This window comes from Danio rerio, chromosome 13 (assembly GCF_052040795.2).
Source record: "Danio rerio strain M-AB ecotype USA chromosome 13, GRCz13ab, whole genome shotgun sequence".
NCBI lineage: Eukaryota > Metazoa > Chordata > Actinopteri > Cypriniformes > Danionidae > Danio > Danio rerio.
In genome coordinates this window covers 20,852,792-20,862,115 of record NC_141033.1, presented here as the reverse complement: position 1 = coordinate 20,862,115, position 9,324 = coordinate 20,852,792, and the positions used below count along the sequence as shown (strand labels likewise).

The following is a 9,324-nucleotide window of genomic DNA, read 5'->3' as shown; positions in this document are numbered from 1 at the left end:
GAGAAATATACTGATGTCAACAGTGTAAATTTGATATGTCATTGACTAAACTTACCCATTCATTTGTTTCATTTAATTTCTTTTGTATTTTATTTTAATTTTTTCTTCATTATATAAGATAGAGGCCTTAATTATATTTACTGATAGCCAAGCCAGAACCTTAAAGTAGTAGTAGGGATTAGTTTGGGGTGGGTTAATAATAGGGCAAAAACAAAAAACAAAACAAAATGTTGATTCTTTTCAGAGTTGTATTTTGTATTCCATGCTGAAACCTGCCTGAGAATCAATAAAAACTGTTAATCACTAATATTTCTATACTGTTTAAATGTGAATAAAATATTGGTAAAATATTTCCTGTAGTTAGTCACCAAGACCTCTGTGAATGTACTACACCCTTTAAAATGATAAAATTACAGTAGGGAGATTTACTGTAAATATTGTTTTTCATTATTTATGTACTGTACAAATATGAATGAAATTAAGGGTAAAATCTCACCTGTAGTAGGTCAGTCTGGCCTCTGTAATTGGACTACACCCTTTAAATTATATATTTATAGTAGAGTGATTTACTGTAAATAATTTTCCTAAATATTTGTATAATGTAAAAATATAAATGAAAATATGGGTAGTAGTAAGGCAGTCTGGCCTCTGTGAATGTACTACACCCTTTAAATTTTTTTACTTATCCAGCATATGTTTTATGCAGCAGATGCCCTTATAGCTGCAATCCATCACTCGGAAACATCCCTACATACACATTCACACATATACGAACAATTTAGCTTACCCAATTTACCTGTACCACATGTCTTTGGACTTGTGGGGGAAACTGGAGCGCCTAAAGGAAACCCATGAGAAACACGGGGAGAACATGCAAACTTCACACAGAAACATCAACTGACCCAGCCAAGTTTCAAACCAGCGATCTTCTTGCTGTGAGGCGACATCGCTACCCACTGCGGCACCGCGTCGCAAAAGGGGAAACAGTGAGAAAATAACATTTAAGTGCTTTAGCTGATGTGTACTGTATGCTTATGACAATAGATATTGCCTATTTCTGCTTTGTAAGTACCCTATAGTTAGAGATATTGTAACCTTGCTACCTGTAGTAACTCAACCTGGCCTCTAACCATTTACTGGAATTTTCTAGAAATACTGTTTTTTTTTTTTTTTGCCTTGCTGTGCGTTTTGGTTTTGTCTATGTAATTCGCATATGATTCTTAAATTTGTGTGCAAGAATGTCCGACCAATGTTAAACCCAAAACCAGCTTTATCGAGCTCACATTCTTTGAACAGTAGGAATGAATAATAAATCCATACAAAACAGTCCCTTAAAAGGGACATTGCGTCTTCAGTTTTGGGCTCAGGCAAGCTTTGCACTCACACAACAATCGTACTGTGCTTTGGCACACCTTATCCAACCGGGCCGGCCAACTGAACCCCACCTAAGCCTAATTTATAGCACTCATTTGTCAAACAAACTGAAAAATGCCCCTCAGCACGGTTTGGATAGCATAGTGTGAGTGCACGCTTTGTACTGCCAAGAGTTAAAGGGCCATGAAACCCCCTCGTTTCAGCAGGGTGTTTTCACACCTCTACTTTGGAAAAAGTCAGAAAAGTGGGCGTGTCCAGCTCTGTTTAGGGGGGAGTGTCGGAGGAACTAAAGTGGGATGGTGTGGGAGTGTCTATTTGGTCACGCGCGAGTTTCAGAGTCAAAATACACAGACAGGAGAAAGTGATGTTGTTTAACCTACATGGACATTTGTAGTCGAATTATTTGCCAAATTATTAAATGTTGGACTTTAACTGCAGTTTCATTCATTTAAGAATGAAAATTTCATTTCATTTCATTTCATGCTCTTTCATTCAGGGAATTCATTCATGCCCCTCGCGACAAACGAGATATTTGATTCGATGAACTGCTCTAAGCGTGTATTTTTCATGCAATGTTTGATACCGCACGGCGAATGAGAGAAAAAAAACCTCTGCATTTCCCGGAAACTTAGATGCACACGGCAGGTAGCGTCAGAAAGCCGCGTGTGTTATTCCGGTCATTAAATGCGGTAAAAACCCTACACGAGGTTAAAGTTTGGTTGTGATGCTAACGTGTTTACACTCGGTGACTCGGTGCAATAGTTAACTTAGTTCGATACGAGCAAACTAAATAAACAAAGAGTACTGGTCACTCACTTACCAAATCTGTAGAGACAGGACAATAACCAGTAACTAGAGCCGCGTCTTTATTAAGAGAAGACTACAAGCGAATCCAGATCTCAGCGTTTGGAGATGAGAACAGCTCTCAGGTAAACAATAAACCTCCTTAGACACGTAAGTTATTGTTGTCGAGCGTGGCGTACACTGTTAATCCACACGTGACGCCAGCTGCGCTCTCACAGAGAGAAAATGAAAACAAAACTTAACGGCAGCAAACTATAAAAGCAACACTTCACGCTTGTTTTGCCAACACAACATGGCATCTCTGTCGTGAAAACACTGTGACACTAATGAATATTAATGAAGTTGCACAATAGAGCGCGCTGATTGGTTTGAACCAAGCCTTTCTCATGCATTAATGCATCACACTGTAAGACGTAATAAGACTCACTCTGGCACAGACGCCCAGTCTGTAGCTGGAATACAACGCTATTATGTCATGACCGTGACGCAGCTTCAAAAATTTGTTTCAAACCGGAAGTATGAATTTGCTTGAAATAACGCAAAAACAACCAATTTACACTTTTTAGTGAAATATAGGTGTCCTAATAGTGTTTATAGCAGTGTGGGACACATATACGACTGTCAACAGCTTAAAAAATGTGTTTTGGTGTTTCGTGACCCTTTAAAGTGAATTTTGGTGGCTAAGAGAGCTTAACGTGCTGCAACTTGAGAACAAAAACACCAGCAAATAAATAAAAAAAACAAACATCAGTTTGACAGTACGTGTGTACCAAATCCTCACAACACAAACAGAAAACCAGCTGCAAGTCTTTACAAACACAACACTGTAAAATTACATATTTCATGCTTTGTTTATTCTCCACAAATAATAATGTAGCAAATTATAATGATAATGTAGATTAACTTGCACGCATATCCACATTAACAATCTGACAAATTATAATGTAGGTTAAAGTGCTCGCATATCTACACCATTATTACTGTAGTAAATAAGCTCAAGGTTATTCTTCCCACGCCTTTCCCGCCGTTATAATGTTGCGAGTTATGATTTAGATTTCAATGCTCGCGTACCTTCTGGAACAATATATAGCGGACTAGCTTAGTGGGAGGAAGATTCATTGGAACGGGGCTTCAAATGAATCGACTCTTTTGATCCGAACAAACGAATCGTTCAGCAATGCTATTAACATAAAGTTTGAGTAGGGTAGCAAGATCAAAGTTCAAGACATTAGATTCATTAATATACACAGGCACCTTTCTTTATACAAAATTAAACTTTATTGACTAATCTATAGAAACTAACACCTAACACAAACACACATTCATACAAGCATAGGGAAGAGTAACAAACGTGAAGAGGTTGAGAAGATATAATGATAGGAAACCTTTGAGTTTGTAAGCACAAACCAAGCAAACCAAACTTAATCAAATTCAATATAACCTTTCTATTGACCCATTAGGTTTGAATTTAGTTCACACCAGTTCAGATGTTGGGAGAAAGGTGATACTTGCGGTCTGTTCGTGATGTCCGTTGTTAAGCACGTGGTTGTTTGGCTGATCCTTTGTTCTCACAAGGGTTGTAATGTTTGAAGCTGAAGCCACAAAAGTTCTGAACAGTGAAATGTCAGAGCGCGGTGCGATTAACCCTTTCCGTCCTTTGTAAGTCGTTCCTGTGTTTAATGCTGCATGGCACATTCCTTTGGGTCATAAATACCTTTGAATCAGGTTTCGAGTCTTCTCTGGGCAAAGTTGGCTCGGTTGTGGAATAAAAAGCAAAATAGTTATGTGTCTGGTCGGCCAAATTTATTACAACACGAATAGAAAAAACAGGCTGCTAATCTTTACAACACATGCAAACAGCAAGAGGATGAATTGAAATAAAAGTGACAGACCCAGCTTACTATAATATATTTGCTTATTGTGCACTGACTATTGGTCAGTAAAGTTATAGGTGACCTGGAAGGTGAGTTTTTTTGTTTTTTTTAACACCCTTATTCAATGATTCCTTTGTCTTTTGCATATGGTTAGCATAAATAACCTAGACATCTGTAATCTAGTTATTTGCATTAATAGACAATAATATAATTAAGGTGTTTTACGTGAAGTGCTTTCATGTAAGAGTTTCCTGTTTTTTGGGTGATTTTAACTGCAGTTCAACAGTTTCACCTTCACTCAGGAACATTTCGTTCATACCCCAATGACAAACTTGGGTTTTAGAAGCAAATAAGGAGTAAGGACTGGTGAGAGTGTTATGGAATTTATTTAACACAGAATAAACACAGAATGGAAAAAAAAACTTCCGAATTTCGCAATGTGTCTGTGTGTGTGTGTGTGTGAGTGTGTGTATGCATGCGTGGTCCTTTACTTACAACCATGTGTGATTCTTGTAGTTTAATCGCAGTGTTTACTTCAATAATGCCCTTAGTATATGGATACTCCACATGTCTTAATTCAATTTCTGTTTAGTTTAGTTATGACTTTAGTCAGATTAAAGAAATCAAAAATCGCCGTTTTGAGCTTATATAGGCCTACAGTTCAAAATTCATGTTTAACTGAATAAACAGTTAGTAAACACAAGTACATCTTATTGAACATCATTTATTTTCATCAACAATTATCATAGTAGAACAGTTTCACAAGCAGTTTGTGATGCATTTTGAAAACAGGAGATGAGCCTCTGGTCTAATGCGCCACCTGGCTTGAGAAACCCGTTCTCTAAGACTTACTTTCAGTCATGATTTGGGCAGCATACATATTCTGAATGCCTTCTGCAGGATTCAAATAAGCCATTTTATTTAGATTAATATAGATTAATTCCAAATAAATTAAATGAATCTATGTCCACCTATATATATATATATATATATATATATATATATATATTAAGGGTGGAGCCGAACCCGTACCCGGTATTCGGAAAGGCACGAATAGTGTGTTTTTACGAATACTTGATTTGAACAAATACTTGAAAAATTATTTGTATTCGGGAGCAAGAAAAACACTATATCAAAAAGCAGCGTTTCCTCATGAGACCACAGTGCATGCCCGCGTGAGTGAGTGAGTGAGAGAGAGAGAGAGAGAGAGAGAGAGAGAGAGACAGAGAGAGAGAGAGAGAGAGACACGCTCAGTGCAAAACGCGCCAAAGCCGGAAACTGAAAGCGAGACGTGACTTTTAAGGGGTTGTATCATATGGATTTATTAATCATTCTTACTGTTCAGTGATCGCAAACTGCCGTAGTTTATTAAAGACGCAAACCTCTCACTGCACGTCACTGCTCCTCATTCCTGCAGCACGAGAGCTTTATGATTGTTTATGCGCGCCAAAAGTGGCGGATCTGTCCGGTAAAATATCTGACTGCGTGTCACCGCATCCCTAAGGACTGTTTGGCGAAATATTTGACTGCATGTCACTGCATAACAAACGACTGAAAGGATATAACTAGAGAACTCTCCACTGTGCTACTGGGTGAGAGCGTATGGCAAGCCGTTTTAGCATTCAAACCTTGTTCAGACTATCCATAAATATATTTAGAGATATCTCTAATTATATTTTGACTTGTCATAATTATAATTCGACTAGTCAGATTGGAAATATCTGCAAATATATTATGACTGACTAGTCATATTCCTCCATTGACTTCCATTGAAAAATATTTGCAGATATCTCTAAATAAGTTTTGACTAGTCACAATTGTAATTAGATATATCTCCAAATGAATTTTAACTAGTCAAAAATCCAATTCAAGATATCTACAACTGTAATTAGACTTTTAGTAAATTAATTAGAGATATCTTAAAATATATTTGTAAATATCTCTAAATATGATGAATTAAAGATATCTCTAAATGTATTATGACTAGTAAAAACTCAGAGATATCAATTACAATTGTTACTAGTCAAAATTCATCTGATTTCGTACTAGCACAATTGTAATTGCAGATATGTCTAATTGTCATTCTGAGTAGTGGAATTATAATTATGACTAGTCAAAATATAATTAGAGATATCTCTAATATATTTATGGAGTCAGAACAAAGATTTAAATGCTAAAAAGTAGGGATGTAACGGTATTGTAAATACCATCATACCGCAATATTAAATTTTTTCGATATTACCGAAGTCGCATGACTCGGTAAAACTATAGGTCTTCTGAGAAAATTTGCTCAGGCGAATGAAGCGAACGGGAGGTAGCTGAAACTTAATTTCCCATCAGCCCCGGCGTGGCCATAATCCTTTGCGGTCTGTTGTCGCTACAGATCCAGTAATGCGGAAATGGAGTGTGCTGCTAGTAGCGGAGATGAAAAAAAGATGGAAATGATCGAACCTAAAGCGGGTGTTGTCGCCGCGCGCGTGCTGAATAGCGGTGCTGTCGCGCGCGTTCTGATCAGCTGTGTTGTGGCGCGCGTATTGTAAAGCGCCGAGGGGGGGGTTGAGCGCGCATACTCAAGAGAGGTGTTATCGCGCGCCTACTGAAGGGCTGGACTGGACGGAGGTTGTGTCGCGTCGCGGGGGCTTTTTTGATCGTTTTGGAAGGGCATTTTCTATCCAAGACTAAAAAGGGCATGTACACTGCACAGGTTGAGCCCTATGTGTGCACGTGCCTGCAAGTTGGGGAATACGACTAATAACAGTCATGGGGACTGCAGAAACACAGCACACTGTTCAGATTGATGCAGACATTGACTTGTACCGCAAAGAGATCTCTATCTCACTCATGGTTTGTCCTCTCAAGTGGGGGAAAGACAATGCACAACGTTACCCCACTGCTGTCAACATGGGCCAAGTCATATCTCTCTTGTCCCAGAATCCTCAGTCCCAAATGAGAGGGGTTTTTTCTGTTGCAGGGGACATTGTAAATACCCAGAAATACCAGCTTTTACCAGATTATAGTTATATGATAATTTTCCTTTAAACCCATCTCTATCTAAGTGAGTGATTAAATGTTAAATGTGATGAGTTTTTAACAATACTAAATTGAAACTTTATTTTTTTTACATGGTTTAATAATTTTTTGTTATTAAAATTGAAGTTCCTGTTTCAAAGCTAACAGATAGATGGCTAATTTGTATGTCATTGACACTTTTGGCACTTTTTTGGAGTATTTTCAAAAGTTTTTTTTTTTTCCTGTAAATGATTCAATAAATACCGTACCGTGACATTCATACCGAGGTATTACCGTACCGTGAAATTCTGATACCGTTACATCCCTACTAAAAAGGCTTGCCATAGAGAGCGCTTCTCACTGAACAGAGCAGCAGCGATGACGTAAGCTTGCCGAGGCCCGATATGGTGTGAGCGCGGGCCGTCAGGGGAGACGGGAGGGGGGACAAGCGTGCTTTGGCCCAGTTCGAGGCAACTGTACCTAGTGTGAGTACGGCCTCAGTCAGTAGTCGGAGGGCGGGGCGGAGATAAAAGGTGTCTGGCACAAGCTTCTCCACAGCAACAGACAGAAGGCTTGGCTGAGCGAAAAAAATATTTCACTGCATCACTATTTTTGTTAAATAGATTTTTGTACCTTAATTGGGTTCCAAGGGCAGTTTATAAACTTGTAGCAGAGTTGAAGCGGAGTTTGATCGGGATATTCTATTACGCTGCATTATTGACGTGTGCAACCGGGTGGTCTGTTTATGCAACGTTAGCTCTGTTAGCGCGGTAATTTAGACAATAGACTGTTGATAGAGTAACGTTAACGTTCGTTTATAAAGGTTAAAACGATGCTTGTGCAGTTGTGTCGAATAGTATCCACTTATGGGAGTTATATGGTACGTCTAAATTACTGTCTTTTGCAGACAGCAAGATATATGCTATAGGCTAGTTAACCTTAACATAGCTTCCCTCACTTTTTATTAACTTGAAACTCCTCAAATACAATTGGGCACCCAGAAAAAGAGTGAAAAAGACTGAGCTGAGCTGAGCCATTTCTTGGTCCTCCACCAGTCAAAAGAAAAAAAAAACCTTCAGGTTCTGTGTGGAAGAATTTTACAGTCAGTGGAGCTGCAGATAAAACAAAGTGATACTGTATAATGTGTGCAAAAGTGAAATCAGCAGAGGCAGCGATATTAAACATCTGTCAACATTTTCTATTCATAATCATTCATTCATTTCTTTTCGGCTAAATCCCGTTATCAATCTGGGGTTGCCACAGTGGAATGAACCACCAATTTATCCAGCATATGTTTTACGCAGTGGCTGCCCTTCCAGCTGCTACCCAGCACTGGGAAACATCCATACACTCTCTTTCACACACATATAATAGGGACAATTTAGCTTACCCAATTCACCTGCATTGCATGTGTTTGGACTGTGGTGGAAACCGGAGCACCCGGAAGAAACCCACGCCAACATGGGGATAACCCAGTTGGGGCTCGAACCAGCAACCTTCTTGCTGTCAGGCGACAGTGCTACTCACTGTGCCACCGCGCAACCTTCTATGTAATGTATTATCACATGCACTAAAAGCATCCTCTCCTGATACTGTCTGTGAACCCCCCACAAGCATCAATCCCCTCAATCAGCACAGCTATTTTCTACTAAATCCTCCACATGCACCAAACCATCAACACAGCCACATTCTGCCCCAGCAAGTCAGTTTCAAACATGAAAAAAACAAACAAACAAACTTTGTGTCTTTTTTTGTGGCTGGCAGATGATAATAGCAGGGCTGTATCTTTTAGTATTATATAGAATACTTTTGTTCTGCCAGATCTCCCGGGCAGGGTTTTATGTAGATTTATTTAGTTAATATTAGTTTTTGGAATTCTGTCCATTGGAAAGAAGTTCTTTCAGAAGAAGAACAGTTTTTTGAAGTATTATTTGTTTTTATTCTGTCTATTCAGTGTCCTTCAACAAGAACGGTGGTGGTGGGGTTCATAATATTCACAATGGTATTTTATTAGTTGTTGGTTTAACCATGGATGAGATAATGGCTTCTATGTTATTATCTTTTCAATGACATTTCTTATCACATGTTCAAAAACAACAGCCAATATTGCATGTCTATAATTTATATAATGGGTATAATTAAACAATACTTTCACTATAACGTAAATTATAAGTGTAATAGAAAAAATATATATTTTTGCGCCATCTTGAATTTTACTCGAATACAAATACAAATACTTTTCCCCCCTCAACAAATACAAATA

At 38.4% G+C, this 9,324-nt stretch overlaps 1 long non-coding RNA gene across 1 annotated transcript; it reads right to left on the bottom strand.

The window, feature by feature from the left end:
* Positions 1–5,453: 5,453 nt before the first annotated feature.
* On the bottom strand, positions 5,454–8,062 carry LOC147841034 (uncharacterized). The gene is made up of 3 exons (XR_015505919.1): positions 7,391–8,062; positions 5,634–6,225; positions 5,454–5,578 (listed from the first exon to the last, which is right to left on the bottom strand). It is a non-coding gene; the product is annotated as an uncharacterized LOC147841034 (long non-coding RNA).
* Positions 8,063–9,324: the final 1,262 nt, after the last annotated feature.